This window comes from Desmodus rotundus, chromosome 12 (genome assembly GCF_022682495.2).
Source record: "Desmodus rotundus isolate HL8 chromosome 12, HLdesRot8A.1, whole genome shotgun sequence".
NCBI classification, from domain to species: Eukaryota; Metazoa; Chordata; class Mammalia; order Chiroptera; family Phyllostomidae; genus Desmodus; species Desmodus rotundus.
The window spans coordinates 99,424,576-99,439,169 of NC_071398.1; the positions used below are offsets into that span (position 1 = coordinate 99,424,576).

General features: G+C 48.3%; 1 protein-coding gene across 3 annotated transcripts in view; it reads right to left on the reverse strand.

Annotated features, from left to right (window-relative positions):
- Positions 1-14,594, reverse strand: part of POU2F1 (POU class 2 homeobox 1) — a 113,620-nt gene that overhangs the window by 97,990 nt on the left and 1,036 nt on the right. The gene's annotated exons all lie outside the window — the stretch shown is intronic.

Sequence of the window (14,594 nt, forward strand, 5' to 3'; positions counted from 1 at the left end):
GCTGAAACGATTCTTAACAGCCCACGCTGTGCCACAACCCCGCACTACCTCGCACACAACAAATGCACTTCCTGTCCTCATGGAGCTCACACCTGTAAAAAGCCGAGAGAGACTACCTATGAACAGTTGCCTAACGGGTATGCAGTACCTCCACCCTTCGCACTTCTCCCAAGTCTCCCCACTTTGAGGCAGACGTGGTGAGCGACGCTCGCCTCCCCACCCTGTCAGTGTCCTCGGGGAGGCGCTCTGCACGTGCTGGCCTGGAGGGGCCCGTGGCGGGGGTCGGTGCATCCACAGTAGGGCTGCTGCAGGGAGCCCACTGTTTATGCCGTCACAGGGACCTGCCTGTAAGGCCTCCGAGGAGAAATTCCCTTCTGATCCTAAAGTCAGAAACTGTGCTTTTCTTAACATAAAAGTCTGCTTGCTTTCAAATGTCATGACATAAACTGACTAGGTTTCTCTTCTGTGCTGCCTACTACGAAGCTTAGAGAAGTGTGTGTGCCCCACTGAAAAAAATTTAGATATCTATATTAGGCTTTTTATTTTATTTTACATGTTTATTCTGCATTTCTTATTAGTTTATGAATTCCTATAGGCCACCTTAAATTTGGGACAAAATGAAACAAATGAGTAAAATTTGCCTTAATGAATCATAAGCAAAATTTTCTTTTCAAATGTAAGGAGTAAGAAAAAAGTCACATGAGAAGTCAAGAGAGAGAAAGGATTTCAAGTATATGATATGTGGGTTTAAAATATAAAACCACTCAACTCTAACTAACTGGGGAAACAGGGAAGGGAAATTAGGAAGAGAAGGGAAACAGTAAAAAGATCAGAGAATTTCCCAAGTAATTTTTTTATTTATAGAAATTAGACAAATGGTAGCAAAAAAATGATTGTGTGTAAATTTAAACTTATTATATGGTTCAAATTATATACAATATTTAGAGATATTTATTATTCCACTCACGGTGATGAAAAATAAGTCACAGTTGATAAAGAAAACATAAAAATCGCTTTGTAAAAGTAGCCTGAAGGATACCGCCTGGGGAAACAAACAAACGAACAAACGAACAAACAAGCCGTTGTTACCCAAGCGCCCCGCCCCCCGGAACAGGAGGGAGAGCCCCGCGCACTGCAGTGCAGGGCCGACTGTCCTCTCCGCATCCGGGCGGCCAGCGTGGTCCAGGCGGTGATTCGCTCCACAACCTGCACGATCAGACCGTGTTCTTGTTAGACACCTCCCGCCTTCAAAGTCACTGTCATCCTTCCTAGCCACCAAGGACTTCCCATGCTGTCACAGCTGTACATCAAACTTGGTTCACACATAACACTGCTGAGCCATGCCCACTCAGAAAGTAAATTACCTTCCCCCTTATTGTCATCTTCCTTAAATGTCTTGTTCCCCACGTCCCAGAACTCCAAGCTTGCTGGGAGGCCCCGCCCCAGCTCCGAGCAGCACTGGGGAGACTCTGGTTGAGTCCTGCCGGCTGCAGGTCCCTAGGTGGTGAGTGCACTCCAGCCTCCCCTGCAACACACACACTGGATTAGAAATGAAAATGTCGTAAGAGCAGGCAGAGTGAAACATTAAGTGCACGCTGGCTCCCCTCTGCTACAACAAAGTTTTGTGCAGGGGCAGGCGCTCTCCAGGACCACAATGCCACAGCTCGGCTGCCCCCACCAGGACCCTGCGACCGTCCCCCTCTGTGAAAGAGCAGCTACCAGACGGCTGCAAGTACAGCACCTGACTGCTGAGGGGCAGGTGCACGAAGCACTGATGGTTACCACACAGGGCCAGTGTGAGCATTCAGAACAGGGAGACATGTTTGCCAACCACTTTTTATACTTCAAAAAATGCAGCATTTCTTTCAAACTGTGGTTAGTCTACACACCCATTGGTTCCAGATAAACAAGATGCAACTGTGGCTGAAGTTCTGCTAAGTGGACGGGAAATGGGGATCCAGGGAAAGGAGGGCAAATGTGTCAGGTCCAGGGGAAGAGCACCCTGGCACGTGGGCCAAGCCGCAGAAACCAGCACTGTGCCCGCTCCAATCACACTCAGAACACCGCGTAGTCGGGCCTTGCAAACTGCAGGCATTCAGTAGTGTCTGCTGCGAGTCAGCTCACTGAATGAAAGAGATTACTCCGTGAAGCACTACAAAGGAGCTAAATAACAGACCCACAGCCAGTAGGCGGCGAGGCCCGGCCTCCGGCCCAGGTCGGTCTGGTCCAGGAGTCAGTACTCTCGCCAACGGCTCTGGTAGGGGACCCAGTGTCACGAGAAAAACGCTCCATCTCCCTGGAAAGTCAATTGTACTCAAAGTTGAATAATCCTCAGGATTTGATATACACAACCAACACCAATACATTATGAAGAGAACACAGAATTCATAATTAGTCATTTTCGATTACATGGGCCATCCCGTGTCATTTTGTGACGGGCGAGGCTCTCTGAAGGACACCAGAGCACTTGCCTCCTAGACAGGCACGGACAGAGGAAAATCTGAGCATCAAAGCATCATTCCATAAACACTTGTGGAGCACCAAATGCATAGCACGCCTGTGTGAAATGCAGGAATACAATGTAGTCCCTGACCTCAAAGACCGTGAACTATTCTGAAAAGGAGAAGCAAGTCACCAATCATTAAGGGTGCTAAGACACGTGCCTGCAGAGGATCTACAGAAACGGAGAACAGACATCTAACTCGGGAGTCCCAGAACTCCCAGAGGGTGACCCCGGCCCCATTCTCACCCCTGCACCGCTTCCTCGAGAGAGACACAGGGATCGGTCTCCTGGGGAACTGGACTCGGGGCGGGCGGTGCTCCCGGGAGAGAACACAGGGCGCAGCGGAAGCAGGGCTGCAGCTGAGACTGCACTAAACACAGCTCATCCTTGTACTAGTGTTATTTACTGATTAACTATTGTATTATTTTCCCACACAAACAATGGTAAACCTACTTCTGCCCTACTCTGTATTTAACAAGTTATAAATTTTCTGGAAAACCACGGAATTCTAAAATGGCCAGAACTAGTACAATACAACAAGAGAAAGAAATCACATCACACCGGAAAAATGCACAGAAAAAGAAATAAAAAATTAATAAGATGCCCAACTTATAGTGAAACTATGCAAGTGAAAACATATTTTTCACCTATCACCATAGCAAACATTTAAACGAGACTGAGGGGAAACTCATATCGAAGGTGAAGTCCATTCTGTAGATAAAAGTACAGAATGTACGGTCTCTCTCTAGGGCAATCTGGCCAGAGACAAAATTTTCAAATGGAGACTTGTAACTATGGAAGAAAGCAAACATCCATCAAAAGGGATGGAGTAATCAGGGTGGGCCGTCAGCACAACAAAACACCGCGCAGCCATTACGAAGGGCGAGGAGAGGTGTGGTGCGGTGGGACGCCGGGCAGGCTCGTTTAGTATTTGGAGAGCTGACACCTGCAGACGTGTCAGTCTATTCCAGCTTTCCGGGACCAGACAAGGTGAAAAGCGCCCCCCTGCTGACCTCACTGGGCCTCTCGGATGGACCTAAGAATCACCAGTGCTTGGCCTCGGCCACCCTGAGTAAAAATTCCACAACCAACTTATCATTTGTTATGTAAGCCAGCAGAAATCATTCAACTAAATAAAGTTCAGAGATCTTGAAAAAGTCAGCCTTGAAATTACCCAGAGATTATCCCTAGCAAATAAAAAGGATTATTTACCTGGGAAAATCCCAAAGAATAAGGAGCAATGCAAAACACACAAGGGGCTGGGGAGCAGTTATGTAACAGGCTGTGCACTGTGATTCCTTCTCTAACTGGTGTGCACATTCGAGAGGGGCGGGGCGGGGATGTACATGCTGTGCGCCCATAGGTGTGTGTCTGCACACACAGGGGGGCGTGCTCCAGGAACGCGCTCAGAAACTGAGCAGGGAGCACCTGCTCCTCACAGCAGGACATAACCCTGAAGATGTGGCCCCAGCAGCAGGGGCGGCTCCAACACTAGTGTAATCCCCTGAAATCACACCATTTCTCCCAGCAAAACTCAAAATGGTCCATTCGTCCTCTCAGGCTAGAGCGACGTTGCCCTGCCTCCCACAATGTCAGACTTCTCACCCATTCCTTCTAACAGTGACTGGCACACGCTTGGACGTACATTACAGTTCATCAAAAGAGCATTTTTGCTGACTGCATGAGGAAGCAGGGGCAGGGGAGCTGCTCAGCAAGGTAGAGTGGAGAAAAACATTTCAGGCACAGGCAGCCTACCGACTAACAGTGATTCGGGGTGTGATTGAAGAGGGTGTTAGGGGCGGGAGCACCAGTGCCATGTGATGACTGACTTCTCAGAATAATGATCAGCTGTCACGTTTCCGCAACTGAAACCTACACCCCCATTTAACCACAGCTTGGCAGGGGAGGGAGCGTGGGAAAGAAAGCCATCCCACTGCCTGTATATCAATTTTAAGTACCAGCTCATTTGGGAAACATTAAAACATTTTAAGCACACATTAATCAAACTAGTATGAAGCCACAGTAAGGCCTAATTCTCTATCTAGCCAACTGGATCGTGAAAAATACGTCACCCCAAATGAAAATGGTCTGAATATTAACATCTGCAAACAGCTTCAGTTTAAAATAGAACTCTTACAAGAGATCCAAAAGGCTCGGGATTCTGGGTACCGGGGTCAGCAATCTGCACACAAACCGCTACAAAGTGTTTTGACCCTCAAGGCCTGCAGACAGCTGCGGGCTAGGTCAGCATCTGTGAGCAAGTGCTGGTCTCCCGGAACTGCAGAGGGCAGTGCACAGGTGAATCTGGACCCACGATCTGGCCCTGGGAGCCACCAGAGAGCACCAAGGACAAGCTCGGAAATAGCTGTCACCAAATACTGACCCTTCCGTTGACTTGGAGTGGACACTAATGGCTAGGAGCTTGACAAGGCTCTCGATTGCTTGCCTCCGTGCCAAAACAGGTCAGAGACCTGGGCGAGCACTCAGCCTCTTACAAGGCACTTTTCTCACCTGCCGGGTGAGGGCGACTACAGTACACACCTCGTGGGGTTGCTCTGAAGAGTGGGGTGGAAATGCCGTAACACACTCGGTACAGGAACTGGCACAGAGCACTCAAGAAGCGCTCATTACTGTTGACCCCGGAGATGAACGCACTAGCTGGGAGGTGCGGAATCTCTTCCAAATACCTGGCCACTGAAAAGGACAAGGTCTGGGAAATCATCTTCTGCTAACCCTACTCTTCCTGGACCAGCCACACCAAACTTCGGTTCCTTGACCGCACTGTGTTTTCACCAGTTTCAAGAATTGTGTTTGTGTCATTCCCTTTGCCTCGAACACTCTCAGCCCCACTCCCTGCCCCCGGCCTGGAGCGGACAGCCCTGCAGCGTTCTTCATGTCTCCAGGCACACCACTTCTCAGGAAGCCCTTCCCAGCCCCTTGGGAATGCAGAGGACCAGTCCGTATGGGTCATTTCGGTCCAGTTCATGTGCACATTAGGAGCGAAGACAGCTCCTGACAAGCTTACTGTCCTTGTTCACTCACATTCTAGTAAGATGTTCCAGGTTGAAAATCCAAACACCACCTTTCCAGAGAGGTAGGCCTGTTGCTAAAACAGGATCAAGCCTGTCCTGCTTTCTACTCATGACCTGTCTGTTAAAATGGCATCAGATGAAAGCCGACCTACTCGAAGTAGCTGTTGTTTACTGGTCCTCGCCCAAGAGATATTTCTGAAGAATTCCACAGCTTAAAGAAAAAAAGGGGCGGGGGTGAAAACAATCCCCAACTTATGGATGAGAATCCTGTGGGCCAGGAAAGTTAAGTAATTTGTTCCGCATGGAAAGCTAGAAAAGGCTGCAAACAGAGTGAGAAGCCAAGGGCCCTGGTTCTGTGTCTCCTCACAGCGCCTCTTCTGTGCGCTGAGAACCCTTCGGGACAGTCTAAGCAGTAATCTTGGAGCGCAGCTCATACTGACTCAATGCTGTGGATAGGCCTGCAAAGCTTTTTAAACTATGGACAGCTTCTGCTGCAACAGAAAGGCAGGAGGGAAGGCCTCGGCCTCTGCACATGAACAAAGTTTTATGGGTGATTCTTACCCCAGAAAAGATGCAGAACGCCCAATTTAATTAATCAAGCATCATTTGCTAAATGTCTACTGTCCCTAGCAGTGTGTTTCTGCCCTCAAGGTTCTTAGGGGTCAAGAATTACTCACATAAACTAAATTAGAGGGAAAAAGTAAGGCTGTGTAGAATTAAGCGCTGAATTTGCTAAATTCAGAGAAAGTAGGACAGGAGCAGAGGCTCAAGGGAGGGGCTATCTGTGGAGCTGGAACAATGGACAGATAGGCCCCTTGCGATAAACAGGGAGCGTTTTCCCCCAGGGCAGCGGGAGAGCCCTAAGGACCCCCAGGAAGGAGCCTGAAGGGCCCTAGCAGGGCGGCAGGTGGCCTTTCCTGGCCCGCACCCACTCCAACCCCCACGCCCACAGCTGCAGCTCGCCTTTCACACAGCAAGCTTGGCCTCCCATGCATTCTAAAAAGAATTCCGACGGCTTTAAAAGTTTGAAAACTCTGGCCGGGTTGCTGCTCAGTTGAGTGGAGCACAATCCTGTGCAGCAAAAGGGTGCAGGTTCAATCCCTAGTCGGGGCACGTACAGGAGGCAATCAACCAATGCTTCCCTCTCACATCGATGTTTCTCTCTCTCTCTCCCCCCCCACCCTTCCTCTCTCTCCCCCCCACCCTTCCTCTCTCTCCCCCCCTTCCTCTCTCTCTAAAAAAAAAAAAGAAAAAGAAAAGAAAAGAAAAACATGTCCTAGGGAGAGGATTAAAATAAACAAATAAATAAATTTTGAGAACTATCTTATTTACAAATGCGAAAGAAAAAGAAAAAAATCAGTGGAGAAGTATATTGTCCCAAAGTCACAAAGCTAAGCAGTGGCCTGGAGCCCAGGTCCTCGGCTTCCTGCGCCCTCTTCATCCCACCGCACCACCGCGTGGCGTGACATTCGGGGTGAGGGCAGGAACGTGGGAGCTTATCAGCAAGGTTCTCACTGAGCACCCCAAACGCCAGCCTGACCCACACAGAGGGTTTACCAGCAGGTTCTGTGTCTCAAATGGGGGCAGGCCAGCAAGGGAGAGGGGCCCAGGCAAGCAGCAGGATCAAACCCAGGCAACTCTCCCAAGACAGCTGGCCAACACAGTCTGGGGGAGATTTTTTAAAAAATTAAAACCTGATTAAGAAAACACCACCACTGTGTTTGTTGTGGGCCTGTCAGGGGACTTCCTGGGTGGAACTGTTCAGTCATGCTCCTCACGGAGGTAGTGGAAGATAGGAATGCACAGGAGGCTGGGGACAGACAGCAGAATGGGCTGAAGTCAAGGACACGCTTTGTTCGCTGCGACACAGCACCTCCACTGTATAAGGTTTTGGAAGAGGATTAGGGGAGCAGCCCCCTTTCCCAAGGTGGTGGCCGTGCCCCACAGGGTCCCTCTGGAGCTACCGCTTCTTCCCTCCAGCAGCACAGCCACGAGACCACTGGTCTAACCCTTGCGGGGCCGGACAAGTGCGCAGGCCTGGAAGAGGGGGCTGCTCTCCCCTCGCTGCTCCCACAGCACCCCTCTAAGGCGGGGGTCATCAGCGACTGGCTGCTGGGAGGCACAGACTCGCAGTCAGGAACAAGGCCACAAGGAGAGGTCTGCAACTTAGTGCTCAGGCTCCATCCTCAGGCCACACAGTGGCAGGAGCGCAACCCTCAGCCCTCACATTTCTGCGTCGATCACACACATAATTCAGTAAGAGTTCCTGACTTTCCCAGTGCACGTAAAACCTAGCAACAACACATCTGACGCTGCACTCCCTGCCTGGTCCCCAAAGGCTCCTCCGTCCAGCCTCCCCTCCCGTACTTCTCTTCACAGTACTGCTCTTAAGCATCTAAGCACAAACCTTTTCCTCTTTGACTCTAATTAGCTGCTGAACACTTTACATCAAGGGCTTTGATCACAGCTGACGTACAGAAACATTCAGTGATTCCCTTCCACTCCCGAATGAAACCTAAACTCCTGCAGGGGCAGCCCAGAGTCAGAGCTCTCCTAACAGAGCCCCCTCTGCACCTCCCCTACAGGAGGGCTATCCTGACCTGCCAGTTTGGCCATCCCCCAAACGCACTCGGTGCTTATTAAGCACATGACCTTGGGAAAGTCACTTAACCTGGGCTTTATTTTACTCACCTATAAAATGGGTATAATACTACTTGCCTGAAAGGATCAACTGAGGTAATAAAAACGAGAGTGCTGCTATAAATTTTAAGGTACTGTAAAAACACACACATTATCATTATGTCACAGTTATGGTAATTTTATTTTATTTTACACCTGCCTTGCTCCAGAAAGGATAAAAAGTAGCCCACATAAAACACAAAATAACAAGAGTTTAAGGGCAAAGCAATAAAAGAAATGCAAAACAAAATGGAACTGGGAATGAAGCTAAAAAAAACGCATACCACAACCGCCTATGTAATCTTTCGGGTTAATAATTTGGCCTAAACACTGTAGTTGGATTTGGAAAGAAAACTAAGTCAAGGAGACCATTCAGCGTCCAGAAAACTGGAAACCAAACCACTGGTCAGAAAGAACAGTCCCTGCCATAAGACCAGGACAGACGTCCCCTCAGGCTCTGACTCTGCGATGTAAACAGAGAGCGTCCCCACACGTCTTCCTCCTGGACTCTGTTTCATTACCTCACGCCAGATCGAAAGCCTCCAGAGGTCAGGTCATTGTCTTACTATGTTTGTGTGAGATCTGTAATAGCACGTACCGCAACCAGGCAATAAACAATGTAACTCAGCTTTCATGTAGTGGTTTCCACAGACCCAACCTCTCCCTTCCTGTTTCACACCATCCTGCACACCTTCTACCACGACTCCACACTTCAACAACCTCCACCGGCCTCCCCGCACTTGACCTTCAAGGCACAGCTTAGGTCACCACCTGCCTTTCCACTCCTCTAATGTCTTTTTGCCCCGTTAAGCTCAGCTTTAAAATCCCACCTTCTGCCAGAAGTCTGACTAGCAGCTACGTGGCAGAGGGAGACTGGGGTCCAGAAGGAGACAGGAAAGTCAAGTCTGGGGCTCTGGGTGGTCACTGCACGGTTAGGAGAGTGTGAGCCCATGACCGAACCACTGCGGGAACATTTCCTTGTCTGTCTAGTCGTGGCTTTGGAACCAGTCCACCCAAATCATCTGCCAGCCGTAGGGTTTTAGGGCGCGTGGGTCCCCACACACACAGACACACCCCGATCTCGCCTCTGGTCGCTATCACCTGCTACATATTTTCATATGTAATTGCACACACTGTGTTTCCAATTTCCCTGCTAAGTGAACATCAACTCTTCCATCACAAGCAAGTTTTGTAAGCCAAGAACTGTTTAAAAACCTATTTTTAAGAGACTGATTATAATATACTTGTAGTATGAATCAGCAAAAAAAGGGGGGCATTTTTTTCCATTAAGCAGACCATTACAATAAGCGTACTAAAACAAGCAAACAGTTAAGTTACATTTCTCTAAAAAAGTATATTCACTCCGTAGGTTACGAAGTCAACCAGCACAATTCCGTTCCTTCAGGTGGCCACACACTAACACAACTGCGCCAACACACACAATGTCACACCCTCGCTGCAGAAAGGACGCCCACAGCAGAACAAGGCCAACCGCAGTTTCCCTTGTGTCACTAACGTTACGTACACACTACTCTACGGTTCCAACATGTTTACAGAGTGACACAGAGAATTACGGAACGGGTCACGCGACACATCGAGCTGCACTTGCAGTGACTCCCTGTAGCACTGCCCGCTGCAGAGAGCTGCTACCGCCAGCGCTCACACTGGGCTGAGCTCTGTGCTTTCCATGCTGTCTTTTTAAAAAGTAGTATTATGTGCCCTTTTCTCGATGAATACTCAGGTTCCTGGACAGTACTTAAAAAAATAACCTGATAAACTGAGAGGCTGGCTGACTCTTGTTTTGCTCTTTACTAGTCCTGTCAGCAAAATCTAAGCAACACTAACAACCCGAGTGTTTGTGTAACTGGAAAAGGTAAATTAAAAAGAAAAAACAGAGCAGGTACATCAGTCACCGACTACAAACAAGACACCGCCGCTCGGTAAACGAGCGTCCCACAGTCAAAGCACACAGAGCTGTCACAGAACCACACACACGGGACGTGACGGGCTTCTTCGATCACGGGTCCTGAAGCGCAGGACGACTCTCGCATTCCAACTTTAAACACCCTGTAAGCGGACCAGCAAGTCAGGCCACGGCTCCGCTCAGCCTGTTTTTATTTTTGCTTCCAATGCTGTTACTGCTGAAGGAGTTTACGAGGGCTCACTGCCAGCCCCGAACACAGGCAGGAAGATGTCACCACAGAGTAAAACTGATCTGTTCCTGAGAAGAAACACAAATCCACAAAGTTATCCAATTATCCTCATTCAGAAAATGTCACAACGTACAAACACGCCCAGCGAAAGAAGACGGAGAAGGAAGCGGCCCTTCTCTGTGAACCCTAGTTACTGCCTCTCCCAACCTTGATTCCGCTCCAAAAGACACTTAGCTTATTTAGCAACACAAAAAGATAAGAATAAAGAAAAACTCTGGTCCAAAGAACTTCCTTTAAAAAGGCAGAAAAGACAAGACTTCATCCAGGAGAGATGCAGAAACTGGAGCACAAACTGAACTGCACTTGCAGTGTGGATGGTCCAGTCCACAGGCGGCCGCCCAGTATTACATCTCCCGGAAGGAACACACCAGCGGGCGCTCTGGCATTTAACGTGACAGGAGGCGAAGCAACGAGAACGGGGCAACCGAAAACGGGCACGTTTGGTCTGTGCCTTGTTCTGTCCTGTAAACAGGAATTATTTTAATAGCAAAATGCAAGCACTTCCATTAGGAAAACACGTTTCTGCTTAAAATTAGCCTTCACAGTCTTTATGAATTACAAAAACCAGGTAACTGAACAAACGCTGTCATATAAAAGCAAATTACTGACAGCCATGTGCCAGAATTTTAAAAGAAAGTTAATCCCAGGAGAGACGGAAAGAAGGCCAGCGCGCGAAGACGGGGGCTGCGGGCCTTCGGTGTCGGGCGCAAACCCAAAGAGCGGCACCCCAGGCGAAGATCGCTGCAGTGCGCTGCCGCCTTCCTGGTGCACAGGCAACACAGTCATGAACGTGCGTGGCCAATTTTAAAAACACAACTAAAGTCAAGATCAAGCAATACAGATTCAAAAACTTCTAATACTCCATTTTGAATGGAAAACACTATGAAAGACAACATTTAAATGGCCAGTTTTGTGGTTTTAGAACCACCTGCTTAAGATAGTAAAGGCTCCATTAAACATCTCTGGTGGCTTGATAAGAGCGATGTAATTTAACATTCCAGCCCTAACCTTCTCTCTGAATCCCCTGACCAGGTGAGTAACAGAATGACTTCAACCTCGGCCGCAATGAAACATTTCATTTTGCTGCTTCATGCTGCCTGTCGATGCAGAGAACAGTAAACTAGAGATACGACAGAATACCACGCCGTTTGAACCTGAGTAGCAGTAGCTGTTTGTATTTCCCTTAGCTGCGGGGATTTTTGACAATGACAAAATGAAAGGAATTAGAAATTAGTTTGGGGAAGAAGTTAAAAATTACTTGTATAGTAATGGCTTAGAAACAGAACAGTCCTTTTAAAAATTAAAAATGCTTGGTGAGCTGTGACATGAATTTTCAGGACCTGAATCCAAAAGCACCATTATAATTAACGGGCGGGGCGAGTGAAGAAGGAAGTGACGGTGGGTTTTCTGAACACTCCCGGGAAGCAGACAGACAGGCAGGTTCCAACTTGGGGGGCTGAGCAGCTGGAAAACACACCGTGGGGCCGGGCCACAAGTTAGGGTCGGGGATGAAGCTCCGCAGAGATGCCGCACTCCCAGAGCATTCTCCTCATCACGAGGATAAACTAGTTGGACTTTTTTAAAAAAGTCTAATAGGGTCCTGACTGGTGTAGCTCAGTGGGTTGAGCGCGGGCCTGGGAACCAAAGGGTTGCTGGTTCGATACCCAGCCAGGGCACATGCCTGGGTTGCGGGCCAGGTCCCCAGTTGGGGACACATGAGGGGCAACCACACATCAATATTTCCCTCTCTCCTTCCCTTCCCCTCTCCCTACATAAATAAGTAAAATCTTTGGAAAAAAAGGAAAAAAAAAAGTCTAATAGGAAATCTACTCACATGTCAAAAATCCTAAGTGAAATCACTACTCACAATGGGACAACTTTTAAAATCACTTATCAATCAAAATAAAATGCACAAACTTGTCCAGACTAACTTAAAACAAACCCAAAAAGAATTCTGAATTATAATTTTAAAAACTGTTTGCAAAGCACATGCTTTCCTGTGAGAATTCTACCTCACTTTAAACACTATAATTTCATCCTAGAAGATGAGCCCTCACTCTATTCAACTTCACTTCCTTCATGGAAACAGGCCCAAGGCACACATGGCCTCTCCTTCAGCCAGGGCCGTGCTCCCATTAAGTCAAGAAACACAGCTCCTCATGGGAGTTTGGGGGGTCACGGAAAGCCCATCTAGTAAAATGAGCATGCATATGGATCACTTGTAGGATGATCCATTTGAGCATCTGAGGAAATGAATTTTTACAATAGCATGGAAAGCCAACCAGAATAAAGGCCAGTTAATAATGCTCATCGTTTTCTGTATTACAAAAATTGCACCATGAAATTTTGTTTGTAAAATGCAAGGTACATTTTCTCCTCTCAGATAAAATACCTACGGCCTCGGTGGTGGTTAAATTGCAGCTATAAAGGAAATTGTCCCGAGATAAATGGCTTCCCTATGAGAAGGTTTCATTGCTACACTTCACCTCGGGACAGTAAATCAAATTAACTGCACGTTGTCCTCTGTCAATGACATCATCAGTTTGACCACATCTTGGGAATCGGGTGTAAAAACATATGCTACTTCAGGCATAAAATCATATTCCTGCTCTTTGTCCACCTGACCTCATGCTTCAGGTCTGGGAAGCAGTCATTCAACTAAACATTCTCGTGGAAGCTACATATTTTTCCCAGCTACATTTGGGGCCTGCCTACTGGAGGTTAAAGAAGAAAAATGGTGAGAACTGGTTATCTGAAATTGGCTTGCTTCTGGCCCATAAAACCTTGAATTTTGTTACAAATTAAACTGAAGACCAACGTCGCACCAAACCTGCAGGAAGCAAGTGACCATAAAGTGCCTTACCAGGGTCTCAGGGGGTTAACACATCAGGGTTTAACAATACTGCTTGATACTGTCCTCTACCAGCGGGAATAAAAACCACAGAAGCAACACCGCCATGATGTTGAAAACACACTACGACTATACAAAATAAAAGGGTTCAAAGAAAACTTTACCAAGGGACAGGCCAAAAGTCAAAATCATTGTTCTTACATGGCCCAAGTCAATCTGCCTTTCATAGATCAACTGCCCCAAGTCTACCTGGAACACAAAGGCAATGCTGACAACTCAGAGATGCGGCGGCGTGCTGAGAGGGGAACAAGTTCCGAGACCAGGGTGCACACTGTCCCTGTTTGTCCCTCCGTTTTTACCCACTTAACCACGACGCGAACACGCAGGGGAAGCAGACCCCAGGGCTGCTTTCAGGAGTGCCGCGATTAAAATGTGCAGGTCCCGACTGTGACTGGCACAAAATTAGTATAAGGCCCGTTTTAAATCTCAGTGAAGAGGCTGAGAAGGCAAGCAGCCCTGAGAAAGTTCTGAAAAGTGCTGTCAATTGGGATTTCTAAAATACTTATCTATTCCACAACTTCTGGAAAAAGAAAAAAGACTGCATTTGGAAACCCTGCAGACCCACCTCCACAGAGTGCAAGCTCTTCACCTGCGGGAGGGGCCCAGGGAGAGGGGTACCTATCACCAAAACCAAGTGAAACCCAAGTAGGCTTCACTTGGCCTCTGAGAATAGGACAGTTTCCCTCCCCCCCCTTAGGCCCAATATTACTGCAAACTATAGGAAAATCTTTTTAAAGAGAAAACAGAACAGGGCAGAGTTGATGCTCAGCTCAAGGCTGCCGTAACGCTGCTGAGGCCCCAGGGGGGTGGCCTGCGCCCGCAGGGGCGGGGGTGCGCGTGGATTGGGTGGGGGGAGTCCTTTTGGTTATTAGTAAATAAATCAGGCGGCAGAGAACATGAGGCCTAGGCGACTGCAGGAGGAGCCAGGCCTCGCTCCCCCTTCTCTTCTCGGCACAGCCTGGGTTTGATCTCAGAGCCCTGTGGATTGCCAAGGAAAAAAAAAAAAAGAATCATATCGAACCACAAAAGCACATGGGGCGAATGTAAAATATAAACACGGCGTTGGGCTGTGAGTGGCTGTTATTAAAGGTCTGAATTACTAAACATGAGAGGCGGGGAAAGCCAGGCGGCCATTTCAATAATATAAACCTCCCCGAATTAGACATTATTCAAATGAGAGGATCGGCGCAGCGGCGAGCGGAGAGCTGGGAGGACCCAGCCCCCGGGCGAGAGGACGCGGCCGCAGACCCGGGAGG